The sequence below is a fragment of the Macrobrachium rosenbergii genome, chromosome 45 (genome assembly GCF_040412425.1).
Source record: "Macrobrachium rosenbergii isolate ZJJX-2024 chromosome 45, ASM4041242v1, whole genome shotgun sequence".
NCBI lineage: Eukaryota > Metazoa > Arthropoda > Malacostraca > Decapoda > Palaemonidae > Macrobrachium > Macrobrachium rosenbergii.
This window is the reverse complement of record NC_089785.1, coordinates 5,285,008-5,292,405: the sequence shown is the minus strand read 5'-3', so window position 1 is coordinate 5,292,405 and position 7,398 is coordinate 5,285,008.

The window sequence follows — 7,398 nt, the reverse complement described above, 5'->3', positions numbered from 1 at the left end:
TATATCCAAAGAAAAGTTGAGTCTTCCGGAAACTTTATTTAATGGACTGCAAAGAGATTAGGAAGAAGTTTTTATAATTTGCCCTTAGGTTTCATGCAAATTTTAAACTTTACTGAACTCGTAACATCTCAGTAAGATGCATTACCTAATGTTTTTTTTTTTTTTTGGGTGGGAGCCTCTATAACCTTTATTATTATTTTATTATTATTATTATTATTATTATTATTATTATTATTATTATTATTATTATTATTATTATTATTGTTGTTGTTGTTGTTGTTGTTGTTGTTGTTTTTGTTGTTTTTATCCGAGAAATGAAATTTTAAGATTTCGACAGACTGTGTACGTCTAAAAAAGTTAGCCTGGAATTCTATCTGCGATAAATAGAAAAGAAAAAGTTCATTTTTCAAATTACCATCATGTACTTGGAATTGTATTCTTCCAAAGAGTTTTCAGGTCATTAAGAAGTATGCCTACATCATTATTATTATTATTTTTTTCTTTTTGTCTCTCATCATCCTATTCGACCGGGTGTTTATAGTGTGGGGTTCGGGTTGCATCCTGCCTCCTTAAGAGTCCACCACATTTCTCACCATGTGCGCTGTTTCTAATGGCACGCTCTTCTGCATATGTCCTGGATCTCGAGAGTCCTGGAGCTCATGAGTCCTGGATCTCATGAGTCCTGCGACTCATGAGTCCTGGAGCTACTTGGGCATCTAGTTTATCCAGATTCCCTTTTCAGGGATCTTGGGATCGTGCCTAGTGTTCCTATGATTATGGGTACAGTTTCCACTGGCATATTCCATATCCTTCATATTTCTATTTTAGGTCTTGATGCTTATCAATTTTCTCTCTTTCTTTCTCATCTACTCTGGCGTCCCATGGTATTGCCACATCAGTGAGTGATACTTTCTTCTTGATTTTGTCAATCAGCGTCAAGTCTGGTCTATTGCCACGTATCACCCTATCTGTTCCGATACCACTATTATTATTATTATTATTATTATTATTATTATTATTATTATTATTATTATTATTATTATTATTATTATCCTTGAACATTTAAGCAGATTTTTATGAATCAAAACCAACTCTATAACCAATATTAAAAAAGCCATACTTCCTCATCCCTTTTTATGAGGTCAATTTGTTAGATAATTGAGTGGAATAACTATTTTATTTTCAAATTTTATTTTTTTTACTGAGGTCATAATAAAAAATATAAAAGATAATGTGACTATTGTGGAAAATACTTATTTTAGTTTCCTAAAAACACAGATAAGTTTAAAAGATTATGTAAAGCTTTTCAGATAATCTAAACATTCCAGCAAGAGATGATATTTTCATTATAATGAAGATCCCATCAGCAGAGAGCGTGAAATTGTACATAAGCAGCAAGGGAAGCTAGATATTAATTGACAACGGACTTACTAATGACCATTATCACAGATAAAACTGTCGAAATTTAAGAAAGTTCCTAAATAGGGAGGAAGATTGTTTTTTTTTCATATAAATACTCATTTAGAATAAACAAGAAAGACACGCATTGTGATACAAAACTTGTCAGCGCGACCTGCAGCTTTAAAATCTCTCCCCATGGCTCGTGAGAAAGCATTCCAGGAGGAAATAGAGCTTCATATATCATTAGACTCAATTCGGTCAAAGAAACGAAAGTCTCTTTCTTCTTTGGCATTTCTCTCTCGTGATGTTTCCATCGGATTTATCCACATGTCTGACAACACTTGGAAATGTTTGAATGCAGGAACAAGAGTTATCGAAAAACGACATATTGCTTTTCCTACTGTTAAGGATTCTTGTAAACAATTGCTCGAAGAAAAATTATATCGGAAGGATAAAATGCGTAAATGATTAGCTGTAAACCAACACTGTCTCGTACTTATACATACATATGCAGAGAGAGAGAGAGAGAGAGAGAGAGAGAGAGAGAGAGAGAGAGAGAGAGAGAGAGAGAGAGAGAGAGACTTTATAAGATGTACTAACAGGCGCTCCACACAAAACGAGTGCCACTATGCATATGTAAAAATCCTACGCTCAACATTTTTTTAAATTTTATCAAAAACAGAAATAGCTCAGTTTCAGTCATTTTCAAAGGATAACAAGCTGTGTAGTGATATATTTGACTACAACCTAACACCCATACGAAGTACCGTAAATACATCTTTGTAATAAGATTGTTGTTACTCTGAAAATCGTTGTGATTTCTGCGGCAGGTGGCAGACAACTTTGAAGACTCATTTAAGAGCCCTGGATGGTCTCTACTTCTTCGTATACAGAATACATTAACTTACTTGGTCTGTGTAGACAACAGGTCTGTGTGTCAAATGCTATCTGGGTAAGAAAAATGCTCATGTGTTTGATATCTAGTAAAACAGTTGATTTGGTAATATGACCTAGGTATCACATGGTAACTTTTTGAATGTGTATTTTTTAATTGAAATAAGCAAATTGAATATGTCCATTATTTAGTCGTAATTAGGGTTTGACTGTCTGTTTCCAATTCGGCCAGTGGTCAGTGAACCGAACGGCATAAGAAATTAATCCTGCCAAGATAGATGTTGACAGTAGTTACAGAGAGGCATAATTTGCAATTCATAACGTTTCAGAAACAGATATCCCAGAACAACATGACATCAACATTACTGGATCGCACTAAAAAAGAACACAAGCAGGAAGAAAGTCTTAATTAACTTTACCAATTCATTCCGCATAAAATGCCATAACAAGATGTCAATATTGAATTAATGACAATCATAGGGGAAACCTCAGAGCCTGATGCAGGTCGAGTTTATCAGTGTTTTGATGGCACGTTCCCTTTCAATCGTTGAAGCTTACCTCGCTAAAGTTACAGTTTGAAAAGTTCTTGAATTACTTTGGGATGCTGAAAATTAAGACTTAAACTTAAAACGCTGGTGATATATAAGGAACTATAAGAATAGATTTCTGGGAGTTCATCTGGGAGCGAATGCAGCTCCATTTGTTGGACCTGTATGTTATGCCTATCTGCATGAATCTTGCAAGCAAGGATTAGTTCGGATTCAGATTGTTGTCCTGTGGATGACATAAATTAAATGCAAGAAATAGTCAGTTTTATGTTATCGATGATATGCGAGACATCATGTATTTCAGACAAGAACTGTTTTTACAATCAAAGTTACTAAAACAATTACCTGCTTCTATTTCCACCGAAGAATTCCGTTCAGTCTTTCCTCACTTGGATAGAAACTTTTGTCACACCACATCCAATTAGCATCAATAGAAAAGGAATATCTGTCTGCCGTTTAAGTTTGTATTCAGATAGATTAATATTCACTAAAAACATGAAGCTTTTCCTCAAGAAGTTAAACAGCGAAGCGGATTTGTGTTACCTGCAGGGAAACCGGTCTTCAGCAAGTCTAGGGAAAGAACGACTAACATTCCTTAACAGTGCCACCATGTTAAACGGTCACGAGAGAGAGAGAGAGAGAGAGAGAGAGAGAGAGAGAGAGAGAGAGAGAGAGAGAGGCAGGCAGGGAAGGGAAGAAGAGAGGTAATGAGGGGCTCAACACGCTCTCGTAATGTTTCGCCTTTTTTCGCCCAACTTTTTACGACGGGCAGAACCGCTACAGACAGACTGCGACGGATCTTTGCAACCCTTTTGCAAAAGGGCTTTTTTTGGGGTCTCTCTCTCTCTAATGGGTATGAATTTTTATAGCTCTTGTTATTTTAGTTTTAAATTAACTGCTGGTTCTACACTTTCTTCTAATCAGCTGAATTTTCATGACGAAATAACAACTGTAATTTTTTCAAGAACAACTGTTTTACATAAAAATTATATTTTAAACTGTTGAATACTCTGTATTACAGTCCTTAAAATGACTCTACGCTAGATTCTCCAATATACGAGTATAAGATGATTATTACAGAAAGAAATTTCTAAACATCATTAAAAAAGCAATTACCCGCCCTCAATTTGAAACTCATTCTGAAGAATCCCCGAACAGTTGGCTCTCTCTTCGAATTGAAAGACAAGTTCAGTTCTGTATTTACATCCAACGTCATAAATGAGTTCACATTGCCCAGATGTAGTCAGGGATCTATGTGGGATGTACTAAGAGACTGATGCGAGTGCGCATTGATGCTCATAGAGGAATAGTCTTGTTAAGCTGTCTCTTCCCTGACTATGTTCATTTTTATTTTTATTTTGTACTATACAGCGCGAGTAGTTCGTTTTTAGTTTCCTGTTGGTTATATTGTCACCAGGCTTTTCGTTGTTCTCTTGGCGAAGTTTTGTCATTTTATGCTGAATGTTTTATTGTAATTCTAATGTTATTATTTTACTGATCGACATGTTCGCTGTTTCCACTCTAGAAAATGCAACTTAGATGAGTTGTGAAACGTCGGCATATCGTGATAAAATGCATATGGACAGTGACTTTCCCTGACCACCTTGGAAAATATGAATTTATATATATATATATATATATATATATATATATATATATATATATATATATATATATATATATATATATATATATATATATATATATTTATATATATGAATTTTTATCACATCACCGTGACATTTTATATACAAACATTAAGGTACACATGTCGTTTAATATCCAATTCGCTGTACTTCGGGAATGTCAGTGAAGGGGAATTATAAGCAATAAATGATTTGGTACTTAAGTGACTCGAACGCCCGACGCTAAGTACAAATTCTTTCACTCGACGAGGATATGTACAGTAGAGTCAGCATTAACTTATAGGTCTCTTGACAGCTCAGTGGTCTAGAACGATGACTGGAAGTCGTTGATTGGCACTGTTGGGTGTTCGAGCCACTTGGGTACCAAATCAGTTATTGCTTACAATTCCCTTTCGGGGATATATCCCAAAGTAGTGAGAATTGGATATTAAACGACATTTGTAGCTTAATATTTATATATATATATATATATATATATATATATATATATATATATATATATATATATATATATATATATATATATATATATATATGGAAATCGAATATTCTTTCGCAGTGAGACATTTTTATAGCGCCCCCACTGTACCCAGAGTTTATTTAAGTTTCTATAATCAAAATAAAGTTAAGGACTCTACAAGAACATTTCAGTACAATTTAGCTATTACAGAATTACAAGTTAAATCCAAATATATATTAATGTTATCACGGATTCCTTACCATTTGGGTATAATGATAATAATAACAGCCAAAAGCCACTAAAACCTCTCGTCCTCATACTATGCTTTCATGGACTCTTAAAGTAAGCAAAATATAAACATGGGCCATAAAACCATTCGATTTCACCTTGTCACTGATAAATTCATTGGCCACAATATTAGCATACTTCATTTCCCAAAAAGGATTATGATACTGGGTATATAGTAAATTTTTTATTGTTTTCATTATAATCATTATGTATTACTGAGTTAAATATTAATTGTAAAACTATATATAATAAATAATGGGTAAGAAGTTTTTTTAGTGAAAGAATTCCAATTTCACAAACACCTGCATTCATGATATCAGTTAAAATGTTATTTGCTACAACACAAAGATAAATGGACCACTTCCCATCATCTTAAATAATGAACATGGTGATATCTGTAATAAAAAGAAAAATAATGACTAGGACATTAGATCTAATTTTCTTATGTACACATTTTCACAACACTGCATCTTACTTTGCGTTAGCTCCCGCTGTCATCATCAGTGTCTCTTGCGATTTTTCACGTTTAAAAATGTCTTATCAACGGAAAAGTTATTTATAATTTCTTGTAAAATGTAAATAATTCAAGATGGATCTTTTGCTAGAAATTTAAATAAATATATAAGTAAATAAGTAATTAATTTTGAAGATTTCAAAATCAGATGCCTTCTCTTTAAACCTGATCCCGGATGTTGCTCGTATCATAATGATATGGATATTATTAATTCATGTAGCAATTAATGTTATAACACAAAATGATATAACAGCTTGAGTAGAGTGCCGCATCTGAAACGTGGCTCTTCTGCTGGGCGGAAATGTGTTTTGAATACTCGAAGAAAATGGATCGTGTTGTGTCTCCGCTCTTCAGGTTGTAGCTTTGCCTTTCCGTTTTTTTTTTTGTGGAGGTTTTACATAAAGTTTCAAGTCCTTTTTAATGCAGTCAGTCGTTTTCAGGGAACCTTCCCTTACATTTATGTAACATATGTTAAATGTATAACACAACGGCAGTGAAAGCACAAACTGTAAGTGACATGTCAGTTGTTCTGTATCCTAGAAGACAATCTCTCCGAGCTGTGTCACTTGTTACTCTTATTTTATTTTAGAAAGAATGGGTGTAGAGCGTTTATGTTTTGTATAGAAAGGTATGGGGTAGTTTTATGATAGCTCAAAGTGACGCATGCAGGGTTTTCATAATATCATTGTCATTTTGAAATGTGATTGGACGGGCAGCCTTATCTCTATGTCATGCCCATGCCCGAAGAAGACAAGAACAATAAAAAATGAAAAAAAAATGTTTCTATATGATACCACAGGAGCAACAGAAGCGCCTTTTCATTAAGGAAAGAAATGGCATTACAGTTTGGCAGTGGAAGGGAGCCAAGTCCCTTAACTGCTTGACGTGTAGATCACTGGGTAGTGGAGCCTTATGCCAGACTCTGCCGAATCCTTGGAGATATCAAGAGCAATAAGAGTGATGACCAAACCTCGGCAAAGGAGGTCACCTGACTGGACTCAAAAACTCATTTATTGTAGGACTGTTTTTACACCTTCCGAGTGCTTTTGACTTTGGTTTTAAAGCTAGAGCAAATACCATGACAACAGTGCGAACCCAAAATGAGATTATTCATGTTTCTCTTGTCTTTTGGTTTTTTGCTATTTCCCATTATAGAAAAGAAAGGAGAAGGATATATGTGTTATTTTTTTTTTCAAGCGGTTCATTATTTTTATTTAATTTACTACCGATTAATGATTTTGCTGATAAATTAATCTGTATTCTCATTTTCCTAGTTATAAGAGAGAGAGAGAGATAATGGATGTTGCATCTATATCTTCATCTGCACGTCTGGTAGCACTGCTAGAAGGAATCCTAATCTGCTCTCAGAAAAAAGTTGGTTCTTGTTTTTAATTTACGGAGAATTATATTAGCAATAAGGTTCATGAAATGGGCAGGATTTTAAAGCAGCAATAACAATAATAGTAATAATAATATCACCTTAACATTACCATACAACACATTCAAATGGTAATTAAACTCTTTCATGTTTTGTAATGAGTATCAAGAGTTGTGATTTTGCATAATGGGGAAAATCTGTTTCTTGCGCGTGGTTTAAATACGACCTCATTTTTTTTGCATAATTATTTGATTTTCATATTTTCTTTA